The 9,453-nt window shown below is 45.8% G+C and overlaps 1 long non-coding RNA gene across 1 annotated transcript; it reads right to left on the bottom strand.

The window, feature by feature from the left end:
• Positions 1-323: 323 nt before the first annotated feature.
• Positions 324-8,437, bottom strand: LOC309348523. Its single transcript, XR_014159447.1, has 3 exons — positions 8,351-8,437; positions 2,082-2,152; positions 324-802 (listed from the first exon to the last, which is right to left on the bottom strand). It is a non-coding gene; the product is annotated as an uncharacterized lncRNA (long non-coding RNA).
• Between the last annotated feature and the right edge of the window lie 1,016 nt (positions 8,438-9,453).

Genomic DNA, 9,453 nt, shown 5'->3' with positions numbered 1-9,453 from the left:
AAAACCTAGAATTAACTGTGAATAATTCTCCCCTCCCAAATAATTTTTATTTGATTTTACAAGTGCAAATTTATAACAATACCAAATATATATCCATATTTAGAGATTTCTCTGAATCTCCAGAACTTCCCAACATCCCCTCCATGGGTCATATTGTCAACATTTTCAACTGCATATTATTTCATCATCCATATTTATCTCTCTCCATATTTTCCATAGTATTTGTTGCACAACAAGTGTTACTAGAATCCTGCTAATGTTTTCATCTGCTTACAGTGGTCTCCTAAATAAATTATAAATCTTTCCCATTCTTTCTTAAAGTTTTGACTGTGAATAATTCTAACCAGAAATATGCAGGGCGTCTTGATGTCCTCTTGTGTTTACTTTTTTCACAAGACAGATAACTGTGGCAAATAGAGGCTATGTATCAAAGACCTGTCCCTTCTCAGGTTTGGTAGGTTTATAAGTTGAGCTGCTGGGTGACTGCGGGAGGGTGTGCTTTGTCAGGGTGGCAGATGTACCCTCAGAGATCCTCAAGAGAGGATGGCCCAGAGGGGAGGGGAAGGCAAAATCGATCTCTTTCAGTTGCTGAGCTATTCTTCCATTTGTTGCTGCTTTTCATGACTGTAATTCCTGCTGCTCACGGCTATAATTAGAACTTTTAAATTTATAGCACATGCCTAAAGGCCTCGAGATGCTTGGGGGGAATTTAACTGAATCCATGATTTCTTCGGCAGGGACAGCTGCTACTGTGGTAGGAACGATTCTGAACCGAGAGGTCAACAGAAGATTCTGTGAAATGCTAAAGGCCAAAACAAGTAAGGAGTCAAAAAAAGAGACAAAAATGAAGACTTGAAGATATTATTTAATAACTTCATCACTTATGGTTGTTATCAGGCATTGAAAGCCACCCTGCACTGCACCCAAAATTAAAATTAGACTCGACTAGACAGGTCCAGTGGCAGAATGATGAGATGGCCCCCAACTTGGATGACTTTAAAAAAGGATTAGACAAATGCACGAAGTAAAAAACTTTAATGGGCTAGTCATGATGCTTGCTATGTTCTACCTCCAATGTCAGAGGTATTATGCCTCTGAGTACCAGTTTCTGGGGAAACAAGTTCACACCCTCTAACACCTTGAAGCCAAAATTCGAGACGCTATCTTCCTGGATGCCATCTTCCTTTTTTTTAATCATGAGAGCACGAAGTCGATTTTGCACCACGGTCCCTCCCTAAAAGTGCCTTTTCAGACATAAGCCCCAAAATGTGTGTTTTGAGGCACTGTGTGAGATCGCAGCCCCCAAAAAGTGTTTCCCCTGGGAGAACTCATACCCACAAATTGCATGAGAATGTGGCAACCAATATGGTCGCTGTTCTCTCACGATAAAAAATGGGATGGTTTTTCTGGGACACTTGTGAAGCATGTAAGTTTGGACAGTACTGTTGCACTCATGTCTAGTTCATAAGCTTCTCAGAGGTATCTTGTTGGTCTCTGAGAACAGAATGTTAAACTAGATGGGCCTTTGGCCTGATCCATCAGTATCTTCTTGTGTTATAATGGCTTGTAGGAAGAAAAGAGGGGAGGGGAGGGGAGGCACTTGAGGATCATTGCGAATCTGCTGTGCATGCAGAAAGTTTAGGTCCTGGAAGGTTTAGGCCCTAGCATCTTCAGGTATAGCTGGAAGAGACCCTTGTCTGAATCCCTGCAGCACTGCTACCAGGCAGTTCAGAAGATACTGAGATAGATGGACCAGTGTTCTGACTCAGTTTAAGGCAGATTCCTGTGTTCCTTGCTCTGTGAAATTTACAGAAAGACCAGGTGGAATGGCCACTGATGGAGCAAATTCTAGGAGGAAGAAGCTGAGCGGTCCCAGCCAGACCATGATTATCAGCCACTTTTAGAACCAATGCACACTTTTTCCAGGCATAGAATCATGCCTGTGAGAGATGGCCACACCACAATACGCACAGAGTAAAATGTAGAAATTGCTGCCTGGTGGTCATGCAGAATTCCAGAAACCTACCTGCAGTTCATGCCATGTCTTTCACATGCAAAAAGAGTAGACTACCATGTCTCACCTTAGCAAATTGCTTTTGAAATTCCCCATCAGTTCCCCAGTGTTCTGCCATGAGGCATGGATGGTTCCTCTCTGTGAAATACAAACCCAACAGCTCACAGTATTTGGCAGAAGTTCTCCTGCATTTCCCCCTATTATTCTTCATCAATTACCAAGAGCAGTAATTACATTTGAACATGATCAAAAGGGAGAGAAAAAATTGGAGAAATTATTGTGGAAAGGGTGGAGGTTATTTTGCTGCACTTAGCTGACTTCTGAGGTGGCCTAGCGATGTTTGTGTGCCTCTTTTCTTTCAGTCTTCAAATCTGCACCCTGCAGCCTCTCTGGGTGCCTTCACTTCCTGAAAACCCCATGACATCCTCAGCTGGGCTTTTATGTATGTGCAGAGGGAAACCACACTGCCTATTGTGTGCCTGGCCATTGTTCATTATTTTTTAAGAGAGAAACATTTTTATTTTTCAAAGAAATCAGTGCAGAAAGCGCTTTTTTTTTTTAATGGTAAAATGAAACCTTATCTTGAAAACAAAGTTAGGGAGCACATCAGATGCTCAGTAGTCACCTTTCCAACTTCTCACACTTCATTTAAAATGAGGCAATTCCTCCCACAGGATTTCTGGTTTTTTTTTAGATCAGGAGACATAGGCAGCAGGGGAGGCTGCAGAGTGTTTAATGGGAATAAAAGAATATGCACCACCCACAGCTGCTTCACAATGATATATTAAGTTCAATCCTGCACCCATCGAAAAGATAAAGAAATTCTAAAGCACCCTGAAAAAGAGGCAGAAAAACTGAAGTCTTGGGAGAGATTAGTGGTTGGGTGTATACAGAACTAGTTCATAGTTTGTTAGGTAAAGGTAAAGGGACCCCTGACCATTAGGTCCAGTCGTGACCGACTCTGGCGTTGCGGCACTCATCTTGCTTTATTAGCCGAGGGAGCCGGCGTACAGCTTCCGGGTCATGTGGCCAGCATGACTAAGCCACTTCTGGCAAAACCAGAGCAGCACACGGAAATGCCGTTTACCTTCCCGCTGGAGTGGTACCTATTTATCTACTTGCACTTCGTGCTTCCGAACTGCTAGGTTGGCAGGAGCAGGGACTGAGCAACGGGAGCTCACCCCATCGTGGGGATTCGAACCGCCGACCTTCTGATTGGCAAGTCCTAGGCTCTGTGGTTTAACCCACAGCATCACCCGGATCCCTTCATAGTTTGTTAGAACCCGGCTATTGATTTCTAGAATGGAGAGGGGTGTTACATTTTTTAAAAAAGTGTTATATGAATTATACATCTGAGGGTGGAGCTGACTGAGTGAAATGGATCTGAGTCTTGCGATTTATGAACTTATGCACTGTACGAGATGGAAGGGTTGCCACTTGCTGCTGCTATCCTGTTTTTATCCGCCCCCTTAATCCATTTCCCCACCCCATGAGTGGAAATGTAACAGACGGGACTAAGCTTCTTACAGCACAATCAATGCATGTTGATTCAGAAGTAAGTTCCATCAGTGATAGATGGAAAGGCTGGATAACGATTTCTTTATCCACACAGAGATTCTCAAGCTAACCGAGTTATGATGGATGCTTGCTGGAGCACATGGCTTGCGTGGCATGTGGCAAACAGTAGTGGCTAGTGAGTTATTAGCAGTTATTGACATTTGTCAGCTTTCCGTGTTCTGTAGCAGGAAAACAGAAATGGCAGCAATCATGTCTAATTTAGCCTGCTATGATGTCAGGGCTTTGTGGACTCCCACTCATGTCAAGAAGCACCTAGAAAAGGTTTACAGATGTGTAGGAGGCAGTCAACTATGGCAGTGATGTTGCCAATGTTGCACATGGATCAACTAACGATTAAGCTATCAAAAGCAATCACTGGAGCTTACTGACAGCTGGCTCAATTGTTTGCACCTGTTTCCCCCCCCCCCCCGCATTACACATATGTCTGGAATGGATTACCCTGGCTTGTGCTGGACACATTTCACCTTTCCCTATCATGATGTGCCAGAAAAACATCTTTATGAAACCTGGGACTCGGAAAAGCAATAGGTATGGTACATCGTGTGCACCTACTTATGGGAAGGACTCACTTGCAGAGATACCAGGGAAAAGAACTGTGATGGCCTGGGAATCCGATTCAGAGGCTGAACCGGAGGAATCCCAGCCTGCACAGGAGTCCCCGCCTCCAGGGCCGGCTGAACTGGGGCAGGGCCTTGATTCTGAAGCGCCTGCACCTGTGCCGGATCCTCAGGAGCAGGACCAGGTGAATCCACTCTAGCTTCGGAGGTGGTTGAGGACTCAGTGCCTACAGGTGAGTCTCCCCCTGGGTCCAGTAACCCTTCAGCCTCTCCTGAACTGCAGAGGCTCAGGGCAGAGAGGCGGAGGGAACTGGTTTCTCCCAGGAGGAGTGCTCGCCTTAAGGCCAGAAGAGGTGGGTCTCCTGGGGGCCAGGACCGCCCCTGGCCTCAGAGAAGATAAAGGCCAGTCAGCCCGGTCCCAGGTTGCGGGAGCAACGTCGTTGAAGAGCTGTTTTGGCCAGCACCCAGTCCGGTTCCACCAGAGTTCCTGTCCTTGCCTGGCTCCTCACTGTGGACCCTGCTTTGCCCGTGGAAGACTGTCTGCCGACCCTTGACTCAGGTCCTGGACCTTGCCCAACGTTAACCTCCCTCCCTGGACCAGCACAAGAACCAATTGGACTCATTCCTTGACTCCAACTCTGCTTTATAACCCCTCTGGATCTATCTATAATCTGATCCAGAAAACAGTGTCTAAAACAAGGCCTGAGATTGGATCCCAACTCAGAGAAGGTCCCCACCCCATTCTTTTTGCCGAGACTAGTGTAATATAAGACCATTTGTACTTCAGTAGAATTAGATCCATTTTGACCAATAAAAGCAAGGACATTGTTTCTGATTGGTTGGCCATGCAGTATACAGAGAAGAGTACTAGTATTTCCTAGGAAAGGGAGAGCTTCTAATGAGCAAGCAAAAGCTCTCTGGCTCAAAACCCAACATTAAATGGCTACTTCATAATAGGAGACATAAAACCCCCAACAGTCCCTTTCCCTCCAAGACAATTTGTGATGGCCTGGGATTCTGATTCAGAGGATGAACCAGAGGAATCCCAGCCTGCACAGGAGTCCCTGCCTCCAGGGCCGGCTGAACTGGGGCAAGGCCTAGATGCTGAAGAGCCTGCACCTGTGGCAGAGCACCAGGAGCTGGCCCCAGGTGAAACCCTTCTGGCCCCAGAGGGGCTTGAGGACTCAGTGGCTACAGGTGAGCCTCCTCCAGGGCCCAGTAACCCTTCGGCCTCTCCTGATCTGCAGAGGCTTAGGGCAGAGAGGCGAAGGGAACTGGTTGCTCCCAGGAGGAGTGCTCGCCTTAAGGCCAGAGGAGGCGGGGCTCCTGGGGGCCGGGACCGCCCCTGGCCTTAGAAGAGGATAAAAGCCTAGTCAGCCCGGTCCCAGGTTGTGGGAGCAATGTCGTTGTTGGCTTTGGACCTTCCTGTGTTCCTGATCCCTGCTCGGCCTCCTGTTCCTGACCATCCGGTGCTCCTGTTCCCTGCTCGGCCTCCTGTTCCTGACCATCCGGTGTTCCTGTACCCTGCTCGGCCTCCTGTTCCAGCATTCCTGTTCCCCGCCCAGCTCTCCGCCTCAGACCTCGCCCCTCTTCGTGTGGACTCAGACTACGCTCACGGTACCTTTCCCCCGGGTCCAGCACACAATTGTTCTTTTGCAGGTGGGGTTCAAACACATACCAGTAGATTCAGGTTGCACAATTAAAGTGGGTTTAGTGCTCAGGTGCAAAATACTCCCTCCCTTCCCCCTCTCTCCACATGCACCCTTGCAGTAAGGAAAGTGATGTGGAAATGTGCTGGAAAATGTAGGATAACCATTACTTGACCAACCACTCAACCAGCTGGTGGTCTGGCTAGCCGCTGTGAGAACAGAATGTTGGATTAGATGGGCCTTTGGTCTGATCCAGCAGAACTCCTCTTCAGTGCTTATGTCATTGTATAACTTCCCTGCAGACAAATAATAAGGAATGCTCAGTAAGCAGTTGGGGTTACAAACCTTACCTCCCCACAAATTATGTGCAAACAAATCACGATGAATGTTCAGCATACAGCTTGTGGCGTCTTTCCCTCTCTCACATGAACCCCTTTGGGGTGTATTTTCCTTTCTTAATCAGAAGGCAAGAAATGGTTTCTCTCCCACACACTCTTGCCCTTCCCTATGGGATGCCCTTTTTCTTCTTAATCACGAGACAAGGAATAGTTTCAGCAAAGGTCCCCCACTAAGCCATTGTGGATTCTTACATTGGTTGCAGGCTTGCTTCTAAGTTCCTTTCTTCCATTTTTGAACTGAGTGCTCTGTTGTTTTTAGGAAATACTCAATGTCCTGCCAATACTTCTGGAGAACAGCTACAGTACAGTTGTACCTTGGTTCTTGAACGCTGAAAACCTGGAAGTAAATGTTCTGGTTTTTGAACTTTTTTGGAAGCCGAATGTCCGACGCGGCTTCCTCTTGAGTGCAGGAAGCTCCTGCAGCCAATCAGAAGCCGTGTCTTGGTTTTTGAATGGTTTCGGGAGTTGAACGGACTTCCGGAATGGATTACATTTGAGAACCAAGGTACCACTGTATTTGATGTTCTCTCTCTCTGCTGAAAGGTTCTTTATGTGAGCCAGTGTGGTGTAGTGGTTAAGAGCGGTAGTCTCGTAATCTGGTGAACCGGGTTCGCTTCCCCGCTCCTCCACATGCACCTGCTGGGTGACCTTGGGCTAGTCACACTTCTCTGGAGTCTCTCAGCCCCACTCACCTCACAGAGTGTTTGTTGTGGGGGAGGAAGGGAAAGGAGAATGTTAGCCGCTTTGAGACTCCTTCGGGTAGTGATAAAGCGGGATATCAAATCCAAACTCCTCTTCTTCTTTGAACATGATGAGGACATCATGTTCACCACCTGTCTGATGTAGAAAATCCCTAACCCCACCCCCAGTTTCCACCTTGAGACTCTTCATCGAGTGCACTCTGCTCTCTGTTTTGGTAAATCATATGTGCATGAAGTTAGTCGCAATCAATAGCTATCTTGTATCTATTCTGTTGTTTCCAATGAAATACTGCATTTTGATGTGTTCCCCCACCAGCTTTCATCCAAACTGAGAAAAAGAACAGCTTAGCTGCATTTTTAAGCCATTTACACAACCAAGGTCACTGCCAAACAGCTTTTACCGTTAAGACTTTTCTCCTGATGTTCCGTTGAAATCTACCCTTCTGCTACTTCAGCCCATTTGACACAGGGCTTATCCATACTTCCTTTTGTCGCACTGCTTTTCCCCAGGGAAAACTATTCTGTAGTGCTCAAGCTACAGGTTTTCTCCAAACTGACATTTGCTCCAATTTAGCACGAAAGAGTGGGTTTTCCCTGAGAAAGGAGGGGGGAAGGGGAAAACTGCTCAGACCTGTGGATTCTAGGCATGGGGCTAGTGGAACTGGGGGCGAGCCCCTAGGTCTGCCCTCTAGGGCAGCACAGAAAAAGTCTTCTATGGTGAGTTCATGCAAGATCAGGCTATACACAATTATGAAACAAAGCCTTTCATTTCATTTGATTTTTGTGTTGCTGCTAAACGATGAATGGCTTTGACAGCAAAATCCTTTGCATGTCTACCTGAGAAGGAATTCTTGTTAAGTTCAATGAGACTTGCTCCTAAGTAAGCGTGTAAGGAGTTGTAGCCTTAACCTGTTTATTTTCATTAGGGTGGATTTTTTCCCACCCAACAATGAGATCCAGGCCTGTCTGAAATACAGCAGCTGAAGTTTGCCAATGGTTTTCAAGAAAGCCAAACATGTGTTCAAAGCTCGATGGCTCTTGGCAGACACTTAGGTTTTAAAGAAGCCCTGATGCCTTCTAGAAAACACAAAAAGACAGTCTGTTTGGAAATAATCTGCTTGTGTCGCATCGAGTGAAATCTTAGCTCCTGTGAAGGCAAAGGAAAGTTTGTCATTCACTTTAATGGGGGCAGGCAGGACTCATTGCCCAGGCACATTTATTCTCATGGAGAGGACGATCACACTTTGAAAACATCTTTTGCTTATTTAGCCCATTTATTTCCTTGTTCTATAGCAGTCTATTTAACTATATACAAAATTAAAATGAATTAACAGCAGCACATTCCTATTCATGTCTACTCAGAAGTAAGTCTAAACTGAATAGAGGTGCATAAGATTGTACTGTATAATCTTTCCCCCCACAAAACCCAAACATACATCTTCTACTCACGTACCTGAAAGGAAGTCCTGTTGATCTCACCTGGACTTACTTCTGAGCAGACACATATCTGCTTGTCTTTCCAGGCTCTAGCTGTCACCCAATGTCTCTCTTTCCCTGAAACAAATGAGTTGTACAGGGTCTTCCTTTTGTAGATCTTGACAGGTGACTGTTGCTCATGGATATTATTTTAAAAATGTGACAGGCTCTTAATGAAATGTCTACATCAGCAAATATAGGCTTTCAAAAGCTATTACAATAAATGTTTCATGTGTCAAAGGTATGCTGAATCTCCTGAGGATCACACCCAAAGATTTAGGAGGTGAGAGTCTGGGAGCTCTGGATACTTCTTGATATGTTGAGGCCAGATCTGGTGACTCCTCTTCAATCAGGCGATGACGCTTCGTGCTGCTGGATTGGCCAAAACTTTTCACATTTAGTGAATCAAGAGGCTAAGTTGCTAGGCGCTGGTTGTAGGTCAGTGTATGGGGTCATAGAAAAGCTCTAATTTCACTTACTGTAATATTCATAATATATTTTTGGAGATGGCTGGGAATGGACCCAAGCAGAAATAACCGGCTCCCTGCCCTCCTCTTGGAAATCTGAAAATGCAGGCTTAAAATCTTGAGACTGGGGAAATGCAGAATGGTTGTGCCAGAGAAAGTAAGATAAAACTGGTTTCACCCATGACTAGCGATGGGAGGGAAATTTGATTCAGTTTGCATTTAATAGCAAATTTACCCAATTTGCACCTTCCAAAACAATATGAGAATTGTGACATAGTCATCCTTTGAAATTTGCACTGCTCTGAATTTTGCAATGGCATGTGTACAAAAATGTATTTACTAGGGTAAAGTGTTCGTATAAGTGCATACATTAGTGAATATAACATAAAAATGCATTATGTTAGGCATAGACACTGACTGTGCAGGGCCCTAGGTGCCTAAGCACCCACAAATCATAAATGAAGGGGCTGACCCCTCCCCCAAGATTGCACTTGGCCATGTTGGCACCCCCCAACATGTGTTGGGTGATGTCAGCATGCTGCTGGTGTGCCAATGTCACACGCACACTCCCTGAGCCCCCACTGTTGCAGGGGCAAGGCAGTGTGGCTGATAT

The sequence above is a fragment of the Podarcis erhardii genome (assembly GCF_964252035.2).
Source record: "Podarcis erhardii genome assembly, chromosome: 8".
NCBI lineage: Eukaryota > Metazoa > Chordata > Lepidosauria > Squamata > Lacertidae > Podarcis > Podarcis erhardii.
Note: the sequence above shows the minus strand (reverse complement) of the source record. Positions and strands in the feature narration are given on the sequence as shown.